The sequence below is a fragment of the Bos indicus genome, chromosome 11 (assembly GCF_029378745.1).
Source record: "Bos indicus isolate NIAB-ARS_2022 breed Sahiwal x Tharparkar chromosome 11, NIAB-ARS_B.indTharparkar_mat_pri_1.0, whole genome shotgun sequence".
Lineage (NCBI taxonomy): Eukaryota > Metazoa > Chordata > Mammalia > Artiodactyla > Bovidae > Bos > Bos indicus.
Window position 1 is genome coordinate 44,173,435 of NC_091770.1, and position 21,891 is coordinate 44,195,325.

At 53.2% G+C, this 21,891-nt stretch overlaps 1 protein-coding gene and 1 long non-coding RNA gene across 4 annotated transcripts in view; one reads left to right on the forward strand and one right to left on the reverse strand.

Annotated features, from left to right (window-relative positions):
* The window catches only part of SH3RF3 (SH3 domain containing ring finger 3), a 160,657-nt gene that overhangs the window by 123,845 nt on the left and 14,921 nt on the right, over positions 1–21,891 (reverse strand). The gene's annotated exons all lie outside the window — the stretch shown is intronic.
* On the forward strand, positions 5,937–9,728 carry LOC139185775 (uncharacterized). The gene is made up of 2 exons (XR_011569271.1): positions 5,937–6,758; positions 7,229–9,728. It is a non-coding gene; the product is annotated as an uncharacterized lncRNA (long non-coding RNA).

The following is a 21,891-nucleotide window of genomic DNA, read 5'->3' on the forward strand; positions in this document are numbered from 1 at the left end:
CCTCAGGGTTCACCTCTGCTCTTTGTTATTTCGATGGTCCAGCTGGACTGGACATGAGGCCGGGCTTAGGGCATCTTCTCTCTTGGGGTCCTGGCTTTCTCCTCTGCTACGTGGGCCTGTCCACCTTCACACAGAGCATGGCTTCCAACCGCAGTTCATGGAGCTGATGGTCAGTAGACAGTGTGCCCGGCTGGGTCCCTAGAGCCCCCTTCCTCTACACTCGGGGCTAACTCAGCTCTGTGAGAAGCTGCTCGGGGATGGAGAAGGCGGTGAGGCAGCAGCACTTGCTCTGCTGGGGCCAACACAACCCAGAGAGACAGACTCTTCCTCACCCCTCTGCGCGGCGGCCAGCTCTGCGACCTAACTGCTGGCTCTGCAGCCTTGGCCCACCAGCCAATGCTGGGCTTGGACCAGAGCCACCAAGCCCCCTCCAGGGGCTGACATGCTCAGCCTGAGGTTAACTGGTTGGCGTCACTCCCCTGTGACCACGCCGGAGCGTGCAGAGGACCTCACACAACATGTGTCCCGGGAACCTGACATCCCCCTTCAGAGGAAGGTGCCCACAGGCAACTTCCAACTCCCCCTCGCATCCTGGAAGCAGCCAAGCACTGTCGCCCAAGAGAGGCAGCATGGGGCCTACAGGACTAGCATCAGAGGCAAGACCTGACCTCCTGGCCACAGGGAAGGGTCACCGGCGAGGCCCTCAGCAGAGGCAGGTGGGTGGCTCCTCAGAGGATGAGACACACAGGAAATCAGGCTTGTCCTCTGGTTCCTCTTCCAGGAAGCCTGGGACTGTGACCAGCCGGCTACGGGCCACTGGACCAGCCCATTCACTGAACATGGAATCCTCCAAAGCGCCCCCAGGTTCAGCTGCTCCCTGGACCCTGGAGCCAACCTGCTGCCCAGAGGGTTCAGGGTTCCAGGCTGAGGCACAGAAGGGGACATGACAGCCCTCTGATCTCCTAAGGCCCGTCCCCTGGCCCCCTGCAGGCTGGCAGGCCCTCCGCTTTCCCAGATGTGGCTTCACCACCTACTGCCATACTTCCTCTCGATGTAACATCATCTGTGAATCCTGTTAAATCCCCGTTAACAGGTGCTTCTAGCATCAATAACCAAGATGTTAAACAAAACTCAGGCTTGGAACTGGTGACTGTGTTGATGCACAGTCCCCCACCCCGGGACAGTGACTTCATGTCCCTGGGACCTTAAACCTGGAGCATGGGCCCGGCAGAAACAGCCTGAGTGTCCAGCACAGGCGTTCAGTGAATGTTCACTGAACTGTGGGGCTGACCCGGTCCACACTGAAGTGCCCTCGTGTCTTAAACCGCATTGGAATCCCAGCTCAGGGCTGGGTTTGGAGGCTTCTCCATTCACACGGGCAGAAGACAGGATTCCAAACCTGAGCGAGACGTGAGGACAGAAGGAAACAGCATGTGTCGGTTTGTCAAATTGGTCTCTCAAATGTGATATAGGTTCACATTTAGCCACTGACAAATCTCAGTGAGTCTTACGACATCTGCCTTATTTCCAGTTTCTATGGGTGACACACCACCTCCTACAGCAGCTGTCCCTCCATCCTGCCCACCCCCAGGAACAATCACACCCTCATCGTTCACATGACAACATCCTAACAACACACAAACAGCATCATGCTCCTCATAGAAACACCGTTTCACCGTGAAATTCCAAGACACACATTTCCAAGGAAGATAACTCTGCCACACAACATCGTTACATACATAATCATCTGTGTCACCAATATTTTCAAAATTGAAGCGGAGCCTTTTTGCTGTCACTCTTTCTTTTGCTGTCTCCATAGCAACAGGCCTCCCCTCCCCCAGAGACAAGAGAACACAGGAGACATCTTTAAATTGGCATAAATTTGAGACAAATTCTTTATTTAGTCAGATACATGGCTTACGCTAATGATTACCATCCACCAGCATGGTGCAGAACTAATAACCGTAGCTCATAAAACTAAGCCCCTATAAACAGTCCTCTCTGCTGGACAAGGGTGTAATTATACAACAGGATGCTTGGACCTCAGCCCCCACCCTTCCCTCTGAATGATCCAGGAGGGTCCTGCCCCAGCCCCAAGGGCTCACGCACAACTCCCACTCCCAGAGGCAGAGCTCGGCCAATCACTGGTGACCTTCCTAACTCAAGGCAAGCTCGGGGGCAGAGCGGGGTCAGAGTAGTGACCACAGAGCCCTTGGGTCAGGTCTGTGTTAACAACACCCTGCAGAGCCTGCAGAATAACATCTGATGCTGAGCAGGATCCAGGGGGCGGGGGCCAGCCCTCCATCCTCACACCTTCAGTCACAAAGTGCTCCACGACCTCAGTGACCTCAGAGTCCAGGAGATGCCCAGAGGGTCCCACTGCCACCAGGTCTCTAAACGCTTTCCAGAAAGTGAGTAGAGTCATCTCAGCGCTGCTGGGAGCTGAGAGAAACACGGCCTTTTACTTTTAAGTAAACACACAGCCCACAACCTACAGCTGGCCTCCACGGTAAACACGAGGACAGGAGGAAGGTCAGCCGAGGTCCAGGAGCGCTGCTCACACAGGTGTCACCTCCACAGGTGAGGTGGTGCTGCAGGGACATGGAGAGAGCCCACCTGAGTGTCACCTCCACAGGTGAGGTGGTGCGCCAGGGACATGGAGAGAGCCCACCTGAGTGTCACCTCCACAGGTGAGGTGGTGTGCCAGGGACACGGAGAGAGCCCACCTGAGTGTCACCTCCACAGGTGAGGTGGTGCTGCAGGGACATGGAGAGAGCCCACCTGAGTGTCACCTCCACAGGTGACGTGGTGCTGCAGGGACATGGAGAGAGCCCACCTGAGTGTCACCTCCACAAGTGACGTGGTGCTGCAGGGACATGGAGAGAGCCCACCTGAGTGTCACCTCCACAGGTGAGGTGGTGCTGCAGGGACATGGAGAGAGCCCACCTGAGTGTCATCTCCACAGGTGACGTGGTGCTGCAGGGACATGGAGAGAGCCCACCTGAGTGTCACCTCCACAGGTGAGGTGGTGCTGGGAGGACAAGGGGAGACCCCTGCCCAGCCTGGCACAGACAGGAGACGTGGCCCTGTGGAGCCTGGGTAGAGCTGGCCTGACTTGTCATCCATGCTCCCCACCCCCCACATGTGAGGAAGTTTCTCAAACCTATTCTCTCTGTGAGCTTAGATGGTCACATACACTGCTGTAATTTAAAAGTCACGTTTCCAAAATCATTTGCCTAGGAAGTAAGAAAGCCTTCGGTGTGGCCCCCATGCCTGATTCAGAGAATGACACCCACAAAACGACCTGCAGACACAGAATGAGGTTTTTACAGAACAAGGGGCTTGGGGTCATCAGAGGTTTGCAGCCTTGGACAGCAGGGCTGGGGAGACCTTCTCCCCACCCCCAACAGCCTCTCTGGGACAGTGAGGTTGGCACCTGACATTGCAGGGAAGGGGAGGCAAGGTGTTCACCTGCTCATCTGAGAAGCAGCCACGGTGTTGAGGAGCCCTGGTCTGGATCAGAGCAACCAGAGACACATTACAAGGAAAAGTAACCAATGAACTGTGTTTTAATGAAACCCACAGAATGAATTTTAAGGGACAAGTGGCAAATCCCAAACATGGACCACGTGCTCCCTGTTGACCTGACATTGACAATGTTAAGAAGTTCTTGCCGGTTCTCAGAGTGAAGGCACCGGGAGGAAAAAGGGGTGGCAGAGGATGAGATGGTTGGATGGCATTACCAACTCAACGGACAGGAGTTTGAGCAAGCTCCAGGAGATGGTGAAGGACAGGGAAGCCTGGCATGCTGCAGTTCATGGGGTCGCAAAGACTCGGACACGACTGAGCGACTGAACAAGAGTGAAGATGCTGACTCAGCTGGCATGCTTACAAAATCAAGGTTTTGTTTCACTGTTCATCCAAGATCTTGGACTCACAGACCGGAAGGAAAAGCAATCATGTAAAACTAACTGAATTTGAACAAAAGTGTTGAAGACCCCAGCTTCCCCAGACTTTCCTTTTGTCTTCTCTCCTGTGCACTTGGGTTGGCGCAAGGAGGAGATCCTGACCACGTGTGATCGGTCTTCTAACGTTTTCTCCAAGGTAGAATATTCCCATTCTCTGACATTCTCTCGAACATAGAATATTCTGATTCTCATGTTCAGAACGTTCTCCCAAGCATCAATGTGTGCATGTTTGAGGGTCTCGAAGGCATCACTGGAGGATCTGCAGGGTCTGTCCCACCGTGCAGTCCATCAAAGACCCAGACTCAAGGAGGGAGGGGGACGAGAGGGACCCTCATGAGACAGAAACTGCAGGGATTCTGGGCGGGAACAGAGACAGATCACCTGCCCCACCCTCGTGGGCACAGAGGGCAGGTCTGGGGTCCGGGCACGTCTGCACCCTGTGGGAGAAGAACATGCTGGCCACATGATGGGAGCCCCACTTCTGAACAGAAGCACCAAGGAACCAGACTCTGTCCTCAGTGATGAGGTCACAGGTCGTGGCTGACGCTTCCCAAGGGCCTGTCACTCTGGGCTCCAGGGCTGTCACTTGGTCTGCATGTCCAAGCAGGAAGCCAGTTCCTCCTGATGGCAGTGTGTCTGCCATGTAGACAGCCCCCTGCTTTCTTCACCTTCCCTTCCCAGGCTCCCTGACAGATGAGGGCAGGGATGCAGGCTGGCCCCGCTGTGTTGACCAGAGAAGCCCAAACCCCAGCTTTGCTGGAAGGCGTTCCCCCTTTGCCAGGGAAGCCCCTGTACCAGGGTCACCCAGGGAGCTGTCAGCATCTCAGGGCAAAGCATGCCTGGTGACTGTGACAGTAAGTCTGGGATCCGGGCTGCAGACTCAAGCCAGGGCAGGGGCTCTGGGGGCCCCTGACCAGTCAGGACACAGGGCCAGAGCAGACCCGGGAAAAGCCAGGATGGGTGAGAAGGATGAGGACAGTCCACAGGATGGGGGCTTGTTGCCACAGTTCACAGGATGGAGGAGGCTTTGGGGTCTGTGGGGGGTCTATCCTCCTGCAAAACCCTAACCCCCTGGCCCTAGGGGACCCTCAGCGGCACCTCTACAGACACGCATCTGGAGTTTGGGTTTCATTCTGTCCTTCTGGAAACTGGAAATGGTAGTACCCCCAGGGCTGCCCTAAGAAAACATGGAGGCCACATGTAATACCCCACTGGCCCCTGGACAGGGCAGCGCCACAATCTCCACAGAGACAGATGTTGGCCCCTGCCTCCCTCGGGGACTCTGTGCCCTGGCCGAGCACCTGGCCCCACCCCCGGCTCCCCACACAGAGGCTGGCCACAAGTCCTGGGCTGGGACCACCAGGCTGCCTCCAGACGTTGACAAAGTCTGGGGACACACACTGCCAGACTCTGTGAGGCAGCCCCTCCCCATCCCCAGCTCTGAGTCTTGTCAGCTGGATCTTCAAGTAACCCCCGTCTTGTACTATTAAGGATTTATTCTCTGGAGACATACATTTCACTGCCACACACATGACACTGTAGCTGTGATCTCACAGGGCGAGACTGCAGGTGTGTCCTACTCTATTTTTTATTTGCAATCCACACCATCAGGTCACTCACAGTCCCCGAAGTTCCTGAAAGTAACCATCCCGACGTCTGGAAGGAGCCTCTAAGGGACCTTCTCAGGGCCACACTCCTGCAGGGAGCTGACCCCACATGCCCTGAAGGTCCACTGATAGGGCAGCTCACACTAGACGAGTCCCAGCTCAGACTGCCAGCCTGGGCCGGTCCACTGTCTGTGGGACTCTGTGGAAACAAGTCAGGGTCTTTGCGCAAAGGCAGGAAGGAGGCCTTTCCTCAGGGTAAGCCAGGACAGGGCAGGGGGACGCACCCACAGACCGAGGTCAGCCTCCACTCCCTCAGAGGTGGCCTGTGATGGGCCCAGGGAGTAACCACCCCAGAGGCCACCTGACATGCCCCGAGGGTGGACAGGATTTCAGAGAACCAGCTCATGACCTGGAGCAACCCAACCCCGCTTGGCCTCTGAGTAGTTAAGAACAAGACGACCAAAGAGGTCTACTGTCCACTGCTAACATACGGGGATTCCTGCTTTTAAAAAGCACGTGCCTCGGGATCAGCAAACACACTTCCCTGGAATCTTCCATAAGAGCTGGTCACGCTGCCGCCCTGCTCACTGCAGGGCAGGCATGGGCAACAGGACACCCAGAGGAGGGAACGGAGAAACATCCAATTACCTGCCTCGGCCCCAGAGTCGAGTGGTGACAAAAAGCAGAAGAGTAACTTTAGAAGTCCAACAGCTCACAGGAGTCCAAAGGCTATTTTAAACACCTTATCAGAATTCTGGGTTAACTGAGTACCTACGAAACCAGGAATAGAAAGTGCTCAGAAAAATAAAACACCACAGAGCCATCTGGCATGGTCAGAGGCTGCCTGCGGGGAAAGACTCGTCTTCCAGAAAAGGACCCAAAAATAGCTCCAATGAGGGAGAAACCGCCGTGTGCGCCAGGAGAGGTGCAAACGGGGACTGAATTAAGCAGCCTCCAGGGAACGTGGGCTCCCACGTACAACAGCTCCTGCCATGCCCCGCTGGGAGGGGGCAGGCGGGAACGTGCCTGGGCCTCGGAATAAGCAGCAGACACTTGTCTGCAGGCCAGGTCGCCTGGATGCAGACAGAGTGGGCAAGCCCTCTGTCTCCGCTGCTCCCCGACCACCCACCCAGGGCTTGGAGGACACCAGGTACCTGCCCAGTCGTCAGCCAGAGGCAGGGAGGTGAGCCTGGATGGGGCAGGATGGGCCACTGGGGCATGGGGGGCAGGAGGGGACAGCACACAGGGGCAGGAGGGGATGGCATGTGGGGGCAGGTGGACGGCACATGTGGCCCCATCCTGAGCCTAGGAAGCCCTCCTGTGGGTGGGAGAGCGAGGGTCCCTGGGTAGGTCAGAACTGACCTGACACTGGAACTCCTGGGAGGGCTGGTGTGGGCAGGGGGCTCAACACAGCCCAGCCACAGCCCCCGCCCACAAACCCAGAGCCCAGGGACATTTAGCAGAACATCCCGACACGGAGACCCTGCACGCCGAGTGCACACGGGCAGAGGAGGCTGCATGTAGGGACCTCCTCTCCTCCAGGGGCACCTGGACTCTGCACGGCCATCCCTGCTTACTGGCCAGAGACCTCAGAAGAGTCCCGAGACTGGCCGGACCCTTAGTCTGACCTAATATTGTCCCTTTAATCACCAGGAAGTTCTCATGTGAGAAAAAGGATGGTTTGGACTCCAGAATGGATGGTGCAGACTGGTCTTTCTGTGCGATCATCACAAGCAAACGCAGAGGTGGCAACATCCCCAGGGTCCATCAGCGGGGATGGTAAACTCAACGGGGTATTATCTACACAGCAGAATGATACTCGGCCTCGAAAAGGACTGGAATGCTGGTTCCTGCTACCATGGGTGAGCCTGGAAAACCTTATCTGAGTAAAGAAGTCTGTCTCTGAAGGTCACTAACTGTATGGTCCCTGCACAGGAAAACCCAGAAACGGGAAACCTAGACACAGGAAGCAGAACAGTGGGGGCTCCGGAGGTGGGGGGAAGGAAGTGGAAGACTGTTTCAGGGTGACGGAAACTTCTCAATGATGACTATGTGCTGCTCTCACACGCCTGCATGAACTAGAAGCCCCTGTGTGAATTGTAGGGAATGTTAATTCTATCTCAAGAAAACTGTTAAAAAAAGTAAATGTAGGAGGAATGACCGGGGACGTACTTTTCGTCCCCTCAGCTTCTCTTCCGGGAGCTCGAATCGTCTACTCTGATTCCACTTCTTTTACAGTGATGCCTCTGGCGTGCCCTCTGGGATCCCAAACCCAACTGTTAGAACTATTAAGACATCTCTCTCCACAATTTCTCTGCTCGCTTACCTCTGAACCAGGCTAAGTGATTTCTCTCCAGGTTGACCCCTGGGTCATTAGCAGACCTGCATTGCTGCTGCCAGGAGGCTGGGTACCAGGTCATAGGAGCTCACCTCGCTCCCTCTGTCTGAACTGCCCTTAATTTAAATAACAAGGCTGCTGCAGCTGAGGTGGCATCTCTCAGAGGAAGGTCGTAAATTAGCAATTCATAGAAGCAGGACACATGCGCACATGACCTGGAGTGAGTCCAGCACCTCTGTCAAGGATGAAGCTCCTGGGTCCCTGCTCGGACCTCCACCAACTGTGGTGGCTGCCCTGGAGTCCCAGGAATGCAAACCCATCTTCAGAGCTAAAAGTCAGGCCTTGAAACTGTCGCTCAGGATAGAAATCCCACCGTGCAGCTGGAATGCAAGCTGGAGCCATCTCCCGGACCCGTCCACTGTCCCCTGCCACTTCCGGATAAAACCCGACTTGAGGACCATGCTGACAGCTGCAGAAGTGACCACATGTGCACTCAAGTGCCTTCATCCAAACCAGCACAAAGTGCAGCAGGCTAATGAAAATTAAATCCTAATAATCAGTCTTTTCCCACAGTAATAAATACCATAAACACTCTGCATTTTGAAAATGATGGCTGCTCAAGAAAGGAGATTTTTTAAAAACTCTCTTGCTTTCCGTACCCAAGCACCTCAAATAAATCTGGTTTTGGTAAGCCGTGGTTTCCCCAAACATCCCCACGAGGCTGAGTGACTTGACAAGCCCCCTTTTGGGAACAGACACAACCAAGAAGAAGCTAAGAGGCTGGTGCCCATGTAGGTCACTGCCATCTGCAGACTGCCCCCACGGAGCTGGGGCATGACCGCAAACCAGCTCGTTCTGACCACTGTCACTGTTTCCCATTTGGGGAAGAAAGCAAGGCAGACCAGGTCACCACTTCCTCCAAAATGGTGGCCAGGTCAGAAGAGCTGGGCCTACTCATGGACCAGAAAAACACCACATTTAAGTGTCCCCATTAAGCAGAGGGATCTTCTGCCAAAAACAAAGAAACGAAGGTGCCCACAAGTCTGGCCTGAATAACCCAGATGATTTGTGGTAGCCCCAGTCTGGCTACTGCGTTCACCCCTTGCCTGGTGACCCTGCAGCGGAGGCCCCAGCACTCTGACATCCACACAGCTGGCCATGAGGGGGCTCATTACACCTGCCACACCACCTCCACCATCTGGACTGCATTGTCCTCAATTACCATTTCTGCCTGTAAAAACATGGGCAAGGCCTGCGTGTCCAGCCATATGACACGAGGAGAGTGCCCCCCTGCCAGAGGAGACCCAGAGAGCACCGCGGGACGGGGTCTCCCCAAGCCAGGCTGCTGAGGGTGACCAGAAACAGCTCACTGGTGCAGGCGGGCCCCTCTCAAACCCACAGATTCGCTGATGATCCCACTTTCCTCGAAACAGGACTCAGCAGTCAAGAAAACCCAGCCCTGAGCAGAGTCCCCAGGGCCTTTGAGTCCTCGTGGACTCTCAACGGGTTAGCAAATGCCCTCTCTGTCTCCAACCACCTCCCCTCTGTGTCAGCCAGGAACCTCCTCCGGCTCGTGTGTCTAAGCCCACCTCCTCTTCAGGGGCATTGTCCCTGCCTCCCCCACCACCAGCCTTACATGGCCCCCCTTGACTCTCAACCTGCAATCTTCCCTGTCTCTCTCCAATTGCATCTGCATATTGTCCTCGGCCACCAGCCTGCTACCACAAGACAGGTAGATTACTGGTGTCGGCAAAGCTTGAAATATTTCTCAGAAAAGATTTGCTGACTCCGTAATAAAGCAATTATTTAAATTAATTGGAGTTATCTCCTCTGCAAAAATATTTGCTTCTAGCTGGGAAAACAGTACCTTGCATTTTCTCATTGTGTACAGCACAGTGTTTTGCATACCACACGTGTCTCATAAAATATTTCCTGAATTGATTATTCCCCTAAAAATGATTAATTTGAGCCTCAGCCTTGTGTGTTGCACCTACTGGTGTTCCTATCCCAGGAGTGTCAGGCCGTTTGACTGGAAAAGGAAGGAACACCAGGCACAGTCAATGGTTTTAAACAGTTTGCAGGTGACTTGAAATGCACATGGCTGTGGAAATGCAACAATAAGAAAAGTGTGCCCCAAGGGCCACATAATTAGGTACAACGAGAGGCGGGGAACTTGTCATCTCATTAACCATCTGCTCACTCAGTGTCCTGAAATTCCAGAGGAGAAGAATCAACATTTTGGAAGTTTACAACCTGTCAGCAACAACCTATAAAAATAAGACGCCAATTTGATTGCAATCAAGGGAGAGAGCTAGATCGTAGCTTTTGTTAAAGCTCATGTAGGCAAAATCACCCAATTACAGGAGGGTTTAAAGCAATGAGAGTGTCAGAAAGTCCTGAGAGCTCCCCCTCCTTGTGGACAGACAGTTAAAGACCCACAACCCTGGCTGTTCCTGACCCCTTGAGGCTGCCTGCAAGGCGTGACCCCTGCCTTCCACCAACCACAAGTGTGCCTGATACAGCAGTCTGTTCCACCAGCAGCCGGCACACCTGGACATGTGCTGTGGGGTGGGGCCACCCTGGGGCTTGTAAGAGACGGTCAGAACTGCTGGATGCTCTGGACAAGTAGCCAGGAGTGATGCAAACATAAAAGCTATTCTCTGGGCTTTTAATGTCAACTTTGGTTAATAATAAGACATCAAATTGATCCATTTCCAGGATCTATATTTGTGATTCACTAGAAAATCATTTGGTGGGAGAGTATGAAAAATGTAGAACACTGATGTAAATAATAGCCTTTTTTATTTCGCTGAATAAAACTGTAGAGAAAGTGTGGTTGTGATGGTCATTTTTCCCCAGGAGGGCAACACAGAAAGTCAGAGGGAGGGGGTGTCCAGCAGGTAACCCCCACCCATCAGGCCACAAGGCACATGACCCTGGTGGTCGATGTAGGGGTGCAGCCAGAGTCCCCCCCAAACTGGGCCCCACACCAGGTACCCTCAGGACACCCAAGGCCTCGCTGTCACTGTGGGGCACAGACTTGTTTTTCACCTAGAAGAAACTCAACCCTCAGTGAAGTCACAGGCTCCTGGGAGCCCGGGCTTGGGCTGGAGCTCGGGGTGACCCCGACATTTCTCCCAAGGCCCTGGAAAGCTGGATGTACTGCTGGGGGGCTGCCTCCTCCCCTCAGAAGAAGCCTCTAGTCTTCAGACTGAAACGAGCACTTCAAACGTATTTTTGGATTCTTTTATTAAATACAAAAAGTGCTAGAATAAATGCCAGCTGCTATAAATGCCCCAGAAAAGCAAACACTTTCTCCCTCTCAGTGGCACTTGGAGGAGCAGCCTGGAATGCCAGCACCGTTTTTCATTGTGTTCACGGACGTCAATAAATAACCAGATTGTAATGTTTTGCTTTTGCAACAGGGCCTCTCAGAAAGTCTCAGAAGCCAGCAGACAGCAGCCCCACCAGTGCTGGAGAAAATCTGAAGCAGAAGGAAGCACCCTGTGAGGAAGTGCCCCCCAGGCAGCCAGGACCAGAGTGAACTTCCCCCTTCAGGAAGCCAAGGGCGGCTGAGTCCCTGGACACCACGTGTCACCTGCCGTCCAGCCTTGATGTCCTCAGGAACCCAAGGGCGGCCATCCGCGTCCACACCAGGGCGCATCTGTGTCCACACTGGGACCCTGTAATGCCAGGGACACCACCCTATCTCCTGCTGAGACACAGAAGATCAGAAGCTCAACCAAAGATGAACTCCTGTAACAGCTAGGCTCATGTGTCACCCCTGGACAAGCCTCGTGTCTGAAACGCAGGAAGCTCCCACCTCCTGTCCCCAGCACATCTTCTCCCCCTAAAGCCATGGGCTAGAGCCGAGGTGAACTGGGGTGTCCTGTCCATGGTGGGGACCCCCCACTAACACCCAGAGACCTGCTGGCCTGGGGCATCAGCAGGTCTCAGCACTGCTCTGTCTCTCCAGGAAGACAGACGTCCTCCTCTCTCTGTTAGATCAACTGCCTCTTCAGACAAGGATTTAAAACAAGTTCCCAAAGAACAAATGCGGCTGCCTTCACTCTCTGCTGAAGCTCTAACAATCCAATTTTTTATTGTTTAAATAAATGCACACACATTGAACTTGTCTTACAGGGGATTTTATCCACATCGATTCAGAAGTACCATTTACCTGACGACACATCCCTGCCACGTGATTCTGGTCGATACACAGAACAGCAATAGCCCTTCAGACCCACAGCAGTCTTGGGAGAACATTCCAGATGCAACGCAGGGTCTACTAGGGGACAGGACCTACCCGGTGACCTGTGATCACCCTGCAAGTGACTCAGAGCCACACTAAGAGGACAGCAGATGGGCCCTGAAGCCAGGACCTGGGTGTGATGCCGTCAGGGCGCCCGGGAATAAAGGGAAACATGGATACTTTTCATGGCTGATGAGGCCCCGTCTCCCAGGACCTTTGCTGGGTGTCCCACTGGAGCTCAGCTGCCCCAATGGGCAAACATGTTCTTAAAGGTGGCACGGCCCCTGCCCCCCAAACTCTGGCCAGTGGCTCCGCCCACCTCAGATGGAGGACTGGAGAGAGGGCTGCCTCAGGCGGAGGAGAAGGAACCCCTGAGCAGGGGGCCTGGGGGGACACACTCTCGTAGGAAGGCTGAGTGATCCCGAGTGGAGCCTGGGCAGCAGCAGGGACAGCAAGACAGCAGGACACCAGCACCCCACCCCCACCCCTGTGCCTGAACTGGCCACACTCCCCGTGTCCACCCTAATCAGGGGTCACTCTGATGAACAGGGTCTGGACCTGCTCTTTAGGAGATGGGAGAGAGAACCTGCTAAGGATGATTTGACCATAAGTCCCCCAGGACTCCCAAGCGAGTGACCACCTGGAGGGGGACGTGAACCTGCCCAGATACCATGCTCAGCCAGCAGCGCCCTGGGTGGGACACAACATCGCATCCACCAGAGATCAGGCAGCCAGCACGCACGGGTTAACACAACCAAGCATTAATCCATCCACGACTGCTGTGTATCTGGTTACAGGTGAGAAAGGAGGGGCTGACGTGCTAAGGAGCCCATCCCCAGCCAGTGACAGGGGGCGGGGTTACTCAAGAGCTCAACCCCCAGGACGAGGCCTCAGAGACGAGACACTGACAGCATGTGTCCTATGAGTTGCGTGACCTTGAACCAGTAACCTGCCCTTTCTGGGCCTTACCTCCATGTCTAAAACATGGAAAAACTATTCCTAACCTGGCAGAGCTTCTGTAAGGACCACATCCTCCAGGTAGGGACATGTTGGGGGCCGGGAGGAGCATTTTCAGAATCAGAGCTTTCCCAGCCATTATGATGGTCTGTTTTGGGATCTGGGTTCAGGACACCAGCTGCTCAGGCAGGAGAGGCGGCCTGAGCGGGAGGAGCAGAGACTGAGTTGGGGGAGGAGGGTGTAGACAAACCTGGGCTGAGGTCAGCAGGAGAATGTCTGGAGAGAGAAGCTGGTAGGTGGGCACACAACCGCAGGGCAGCCACCCCCTGGGTCAGCCTTTTGCTGGGCTCCTGCCTCCTGCACCCCATGTTCAGCTGGGTCCCCAGGCGGGGGAACCTTCAACAAATGCCTACCACCTGATGGGTCTGAGTGGGTTTGTTTGTTGCAACCACAAGAGCCTTTAAAGAACCAGGACAAGCCAGCCTCTGTTTAACAGCCCTGGGGTTTTTTGGCCCCTCGATTTTCTTCCCACAAGGAACACTTCGAGGGTGGCAGGCAGGGTGGCTCAGCCAGAAGGGCTCTGGGCTGGAGGCTAAGAGCCCTGGGATGCCAGCTCAGGGACCGGGACTTGGGGAGGTCAGGGACCCGGGATGCTCGTCTTCACCTGCTGCCCCGGGAGCTCCGAGTCTCTGGACCACTCTTCTCATATCATCCTCTTGCTCCCCCGCACCATGTCCAGAATCAGAGAGGGCAGTAGACCCTCACTCTCCCCAGAGCTGCGGTGGGACGTCACCTCCCTGCTCAGAGACGCCCCACAGCCCGGCTTTTCTGCCACCACCCCAGCCAACTCGAGGCTCGTCCAGTCTCAAAGGACACCAGCCCACTCTCCTTACAGATGTTCATTCTGGTTAAAACCACATGCACACACCCAGGATTTTCACCATCTAAAATAAAAAGCACATTTCTTTCCTCCAAAACCTCCATATACACATAAAAAGTCAATTTTCATATCTTATGCTGAGAAGATAACCCTAAACCCAAAGTTCTCAGGACTTTCCATGAAGTCATCATTTAGCTCATTTATTAATTTATATTCATTTCACTGTAACACAATTATTTTGCTCATTTAACATTTTGTGCTGCCAGAGACACCTATGAAATCTAATAAGCAGCTTCCAGAACTACACAACATGCCAATTAAATATGTTAATTAGATTTAAGTGAGTGACACAAGATTTTTAACCAAGTGAATTCCAGGAGGGAGAGCGGGCCAAGCCACTGTCTGCTTCATTCAACTACCAGGGATCGATTTTCAAACAGCACATTTGAGGTCAAAGACTTAGGGCCCAAAAGTCAACGTGATACGGTTGTCCCTGTGTTACCAAGTCTAAGCTTGCTCTGCTCACCACACGACAGGCCATTGAATCCCAGAGACGAGACGTTGAGGCAAGGAAAACAACTTTATCGGAAAGCCAACTGACTGAGAAGATGGCAGGCTAGCGCCTCTTCTAAATAACCATCTTATGGGGTCTGGATGGCAGGTTCTTTTGTAAATCAGAGATGGAGGTGGGGAAGGTAAGGAAGCAAAGTAAAAAGCCAATTAATCTTGCAAACATCTAGAATGGCAAGCCTCCAGCAGGGGATGTGTTTATTTCTTCCTTCCTGCAATCTACAGGTGGACAGGGTTCTGAACAAAAGGACTTTAGTTTAATGCCAGCTCAGGGACCAGGACTCTGGGAAGTCAGGGACCCAGGATGCTTGTCTTCAGCTGTCAGAGGGGCAGAGTCCTTTTAAGGAAGCCATTGGTATGATTATAATAACAAGAGGAATGAAAAGTGAGTCAAAGAAACAGTTTTCAACATCGAGTCAGAATTGGCTTCTTCTCTGCACCACCTGGGTACCCATGGGACTGGTTCCAGCACCCTGAGGATATCTAACTCCAGCAGCTCAAGTCCTCTGTACAAAATGGTGCACGCAGCCTACTCTCATCCTCGGCAGACTAGAGGTCATCTCCAGGTGACTGAGAATACCTCAGACAGCATAAATGCTATGCAAATAGTTGCTGAGGCGGCAAATTCAAGTTTTGCTGTTTGAAACTTTCTGTAACTTTTGCAAATATTTTCAACTGTGGTTAGTGTAACAGGACAGATGGGGTTTAGACGTAGGAAGGGAAAGTGTTTTGGTTTTAGAACATGTGCTTGTTTGTTTTGCTTATATCTTAACATCGAAACGTGCTTGAACAACTAGGAGAAAAGACTTGGGTTGTTAGGTCTGCTGGCTTCCCGAGCAACTTAGATGCTTTGGGAGATAGAAAGACCAATCAAATGAGGCTCCTGCTCCCTAGAAACTTCCAATTTAGGACAGAAATCTTATCTCAAAGGAGAAGGACGGATTAAACAAACAAGCTTACTACATGGTGACCCACATGCCATCAGGCAGTCAGCCAAAATAAATCAGAAGAACTGCCTTGTCTAATAGGCTTTGATACTCCTTACATCAAAATCTACCGGAGGATCAAGTGGAACAACTCCTGTGATTTTCCTCTGAGCATTCCTAGCCTGAGTCACTTTGAGAGTTTTCAGGCTCCTTTAAAGATCAGGATCTCAGCGTGGTTGGGACACCCAGGCCGCCTGGCACCGGGTCCACCTTACACACCTCAGGACCCCTGTTTGCTCCAGATCACAGCTCCAGCCTGGTGGGGTCATGCCCCTACCCCTACCGCCATGAGAATCTGACAGCCACAGTCCCCAGGAAAACAGAATCTCCATGAGAAAGCACTTACGGTCCCCAGGGTCACAGGGCTCCAAAGTCCATCCTCAGACCCTCTTGGGAGCCACAGTCTCAAGGTAAGAAACCCCTGCCCCAAACCACTTCATATCCATTGTTCCTGCCTGGTTGGTGACACCCATGGGTCCCACCACGAACATCTTTATAGAAGTGAAAGAAAGCCACTCGTCCCTTTCTGTGCACCAGCCCCAGGTGGCACTTAACCTGCCTGTCGAACAGCCCTGCCAAGGGGCCACCACTCCTGTTCTAACAGATGAGAAGAAAGGGGGTTGGGTGTGTCTCACTGGCCAGCCGGGCCCCACGCCCAGGTGACACAGTGCATTGCTTCAGATTTGGGAACAGTGAAAAGTAACCGCCCTCGGGTCACAGGGCTAGTGGGTGAAAAGCTGGGAGAAGCCTGACTGCCTAGCCCCGGGGCAGGGCTCCTCCTCAGCCCTTTGGTCTGCTCCTCGGTCATCTTCTCATCCTCCCTCCACGGCCTCAGGGGGCAGTCACAGCTCATCTAGAATCCAGAGCCTCCTCCATGTGTGGTCTTTGACCGGCCTCACCTGAGGACTATGTCCCCACCTCTACACACAGCAGTCCCTCTCCCCTAAACAGCGTCATCTCTGCTGAAAGCATCCAGAGATGCCCCGGCTCTTGTGAACTCAGGTTCAGGGCTGAGCCTGGCTTCTACCCACATAACTGCCCTTTTTCCTGCCTCCGTGGCCCTTACACATCTACCCAGAAATCATGACAACTGTTGGTCTCCAGGACAGGCAGCGTCCTTCCAACTGGACAATCTCTCTCATCGCTATTCATCCATCATCTTTCAAAGCCCTCCATCCAGCCCTCTCTGAAATGATCTTTCAACTGACTGACTTCCTTCTCTGCACTTTTACATGTTTTAAATGTCTACAATTACCATTTAACTCAAGCTTTACAAAATAACAGGCTTCCCTGGTAGCTCAGATGGTAAAGCATCTGCCTGCAATACAGGAGACCTGGGTTTGATCTCTGGGTCCAGAAGATTCCCTGGAGAAAGGAATGGCTCTAACCACTCCAGTATTCTTGCCTGGAGAATCCCACGGACAGAAGAGCCTGATGAACTAAAGTCCATGGGGTCACAGAGTCCAACACGACTGAGCGACTAACACTTCACAAAATGATTATGGTACAGACTGTTTTTCCATCACTAGGCTGTATGTTCGGAGAAGGCGATGGCACCCCACTCCAGTACTCTTGCCTGGAAAATCCCATGGACAGAGGAGCCTGGTAGGCTGCAGTCCATGGGGTCGCTAAGAGTCGGACACGACTGGGCGACTTCACTTTCACTTTTCACTTTCATGCATTGGAGGAGGAAATATTAACCCACTCCAGTGTTCTTGCCTGGAGAATCCCAGGGATGGGGGAGCCTGGTGGGCTGCCGTCTATGGGGTCGCACAGAGTCGGACACGACTGAAGCAACTTAGCAGCAGCAGCAGCAGCAGCAGGCTATATGTTGGTTATTATCCTTTGAATTCTCAGCACCTAGCACTGTGCCAAGAAAAGAGCAGGCATGAATGCAGGTTGACTCAGTGAATTCTCCCAGTATGTTAACCAAGAGGAGACAAGCCCCAGAGGGACACCAAGAAAGTCTCATGGATATAAACAGAGGGTCAGGTGGACACCTGCTTGCTTGGCTCTTTGATGTGCTTCAATGTGAGTGATCCTGATAAGTGAAGTATCACCATAAAATGTTCAAAGGACTCTCAGGAAAAATAAATCAGCACTTATCCCATAAATAATTAAAATGCAAAACTAAAATGCGTGTTAAAAACTAATCTGTTGGAATGACAGCTTAAAGTTGGTGAAAAATGAATTATTTTCTATTAAGGTCACAGTGTTAAAAACTACTCATTTAATTTTAAGTTCACCCACCTAGAAAAATCCCCTAGGGAAAGTAACTTTTCCTTTTACTGATTCTTTATCCTTAAAAATAAAGGTTCTGCTCAGAGCTTACTTTTTTTTTTTTTTGAAGATGTATTTTATTTATTTTGGCTGAGCTGGGTCTTTGTTACGGCTTTTCTCCAGCTGGGGTGAGCAGGGGCTACTCTTCGTTGTGGTTCACAGGCTTCTCCCTGAGGTGGCTTCTCTTGTTGCAGAGCATAGGCTCCAGGCAAGCAAGCTCAGTAGTTGTGGGATCGTCCCAAACCAGGGATTGAACACGTGTCCCCCCCATTGCCAGGTGGATTTTTAACCACTGGACCATGAGGGAAGCACACAGCTCACTTTTACGCCAAAGCAAAGACCTAAGATTTCGGATTTGCTGCTCTCTGAGCTGTTGTTAAGGGGGGCTAAGAGCTCACTTTGTTTGCTCAAACATGATTCAGTCATCTGTGACTGAAGACCCGCCCCCCCGAGGACCTACTGGAGGTACAAATGGCCAGCTCCTCATCAACCATCCTGTGCAGAGGGTTCCAAGAGGAAGAAATGCTCTCCAAGCCCCCTGCCTTGGGGTCATTTCAATGGAAGTGGCTTTGACTGGGAAATGGACAAGTCAGCTCAAAGTCACTCAGAAAATGATTGAGTTTTACCACAAAGGAGGTAGCTATGGTTCAGTTCTCTGCACATTTGTGTACTTAATGGAACACGAAGTGAGATTTTCACAAACAAATCCACATGAAACATGAACAGGTCTTCCGTCTGTGAAAGAGATGCAGCCCTTCTCCCAGTCTGGAGTGAGTTAGGACCCCACAGGCCCCGAAGGACCGTCTGGGACACAGAGCAGGGGCTTGGAGGGCACCGAGGGGTGGGGCCTCCAGGCTGCATCACGGGACCAAACTCCCAGAGCAAGCGTCTCCCGGACAACAGACGATGAGGAGGGACCGGCACAGCTGCTCTATGTCCAGATGAACTTACTGTCCCCCCTCAGGCAGGAGGGTCCTGACACAGCTGTGTGCCCAGGCCCCCAGCGTCCTTCTGAGAAGGACAGAGAGAAGGAGCAGGGCTCAGGGCACGGGAGAGCTCATTGCCTCAGCCCACGAGAGGAACTGACAGCAGAGCTCACCATTCTGCTTGAAGACGACAAAACCCCTGAACTCTAAGCAGACTGCAGACAAGACACAGATATGGTGAGGAGACAAAAGGACAGTCGACCAGACAGACGCTGGCAACCAACAAAAACCTGGTGAGCTGCTTAAGTTCTGCAAATTATTCAGGAAAAGAAAAGTCAAAAAGCAAGCAGGGTGTCCATAAACTAACCCCCCCAGCCCCGCCTCACCTTGCTAGGACCCACTCTGCTGCAGCCCCACCCAGGTCCAGCCACGCCCCCCTCCCCAGGCTCCTAGACTTGGCAAGTCGTCCTGTTTACCTGGGAGTCACTGAACCCTGAGCCCATCGCTTCCCCTGAACTGAGGAAAAGATCGTATGTCTCCAGCTTGGAAATCTGCCTAGGGACTGACCCTGAGACCCTGGGGCTCCCCATCTCTGCCCCAGATAACTGCTGAATGAACGTCCCGCTGCAGGATGGACCAACTCTCAGAAAATATGGCCCTGTGGCCACAGGAAAGGCAGGAAGAGCGGGACAGCAGATGTGAGACACCTGGGGTCCCAGGGCTCTTCAGGGACCCTACTTCCCCATGGCCACGGGACCACACACCATACCTCCTCCACCCTAAGGAAGCTTTTAAAGGCATAAGAACTATACTTTTAATGATGTCTTTTGGCCAAAATGCCATCAGAACTGTAAGGGCTTCGGGCAGTAGAAGATGAAGGCTAAGTTCTGTGTCATTAGGGAAACAGGAGCTGATGTTTCTTTCACCTCAATTCATGTATTAGCATCCCTAAGTTAAGGACCCCAGGAAAATTAAAAGTCCAGGAAACAGTGATGCCCCCACCATGTTCGAGCACAAGGTGATTTATGCCAGGATCTGCTCTGCCCAGAGAAGCAGAACAGCAAGTGGACCTCTGAACAAGTTGGCACCCAGGGGATCACAGGCCTCCAAAGCTCCTCCACTGCAGGGACCCCACTGCCACCACCACCATCACCTCCCTCACCATCATCAGCCCCATCACCTCCATCACCCCCATCAGCTCCATCACCTCCATCACCCCCATCAGCTCCATCACCTCCATCACCCCCATCAGCCCCATCACCTCCATCACCCCCATCAGCCCCATCACCTCCATCACCCCCATTAGCCCCATCACTGCCATCACACCACTATCACTTACACCTTCACAGCAAGGGCAGGGGAGCCGTCCTGAAATCCTGGAATTCATGGGGAGGCGCTCTGAACTTAGCAAAAGCGGCTCCCCTCCTCCTGGTCACACACATACATCCCAGCCATGCTTAACTCTCCGATGGATATAGAATCATCCCACGGTGGGCTCTCACCCCAGTGAAGTCAAGCTCAGGTCATTAGATCTGGCAGGGCTGCTCCGTGCAAAAAGCTAGCCCTTCCCAGGACTCGCTGGCCCAGAGGCGTTGAGAAGCTGCCCTCAGTGACTGAAGAAGAACCGCCCAGACCCTGTGGACCCTTCTGGGAGGTGAGGAAGCTGGAGGAGGGGAGCCCATCAGGGCACAGTCATTTGTGTGCAAATACCATTCGCGCTGTGTCCTGACACCACATGGTTTCCCCTAGGAAGGCAGAGACTCCCACCCAAGAGGAAGGCTGACTACGCTGATGGCCTCTCACCAGGCGGCCCTGGGGGTCAAGACAGGCCCTTGCTCCTGGACTGGCAGGTCCACGGCCAGAGAGATAGACGCCCCTCCTCACTGGGGGATCTACATGTTTTCAAAAGGATCCACCCTCAACTCTCACATGCAAAGCCCACCAGGTGGCCTGGACTTACCCACACAACCTCAGCAGACTTAGTCTCATCACCCCCAGTGGCTGCAGCGGCAGCCTCCCTGCCCACCTTCGCATCAGGTGCACGGCACTGCCTCTGGACCCACACACCTGTGGGAGCAGCAACTGCTGGGAGGAGAAGCTGCCTTGAATGACAGGGCAAGAGTGGGGCTCAGAGCCTGAACAACCCAAACTCCCACGGTCACCAGCTGCCCAAGCCCAGCTTGGGAGTCAGCCCAGACCTGGGACTCCCAGGAAAAGGGGTCTGTGGGTGGCACAGGATAGGGACCCAGAGCATGAAGTAGGTCAGAGTGACTTATGTGAAGATCCTCAGTCACTATCACAGCCCCTGGGCTTTCATCCCAGTGGATGAGAACATGCCAGGCACATCACAGGAAACCCTACATTCACCAAAGACACGCCGGAGCCCTCCAGGTCAGAGCTGCAGACTCTTTCCACAGGGAGCAAGCTGATGGAATGTATAATCCCTGTGCTATTTCAGGGAGAAATTGGCCTTTGTTACCTTTACTCGGAAATCTTCAAACAAGAGAGTATTTAAACTGAAAAGAACTCACAGTGGAACTACCAAATCAGGAGCAACTGGTTGGTAACTTCCCATCGTCATGGAAAGTTACACAACCCCTCACATCACTTTTCTAAAAACGTAAAAATTACAACTTTGTGTTCACACTCAGGGACGCTGCCCAGAATCACCTGAAAGTCCCCAAACAAGCACCTCGGGTCACCTGCTCCCCTATGAGATCCTCACGTTGGATGGAGCACGGCAGTGTCAGCACCTGGCTTGGGAGCCACCAACCAGTTGGAAATACATACTCGCCCTTGGCCATGGTGAGACTTGTCGGACCTTCCACCCACAGCTCCAGAGTGTTACCAAGCCCAGCAACACCCTCAGTGGGCTCCATCTGCAAAAGGTGACTGCAAATTAGCTGTAGGAGCAGAGAGGACAGCTCGAAGCCAGCAATCACTAAAGTGACAGCAAAGAGGGGAGGCCCTGCTTTTGCCAACGTGGGGCATTTCATACAGAAGCACAGGAGCCCCCAGGGGCCCCCAGGGCATCCCTGACTCAGGGGACAGCTCAGGAACTGCCATGAGTGACCCCCAGTCACCAAGAAAAGCTAAATCAACCCAACATTCTTGGTGCAGTGAACAC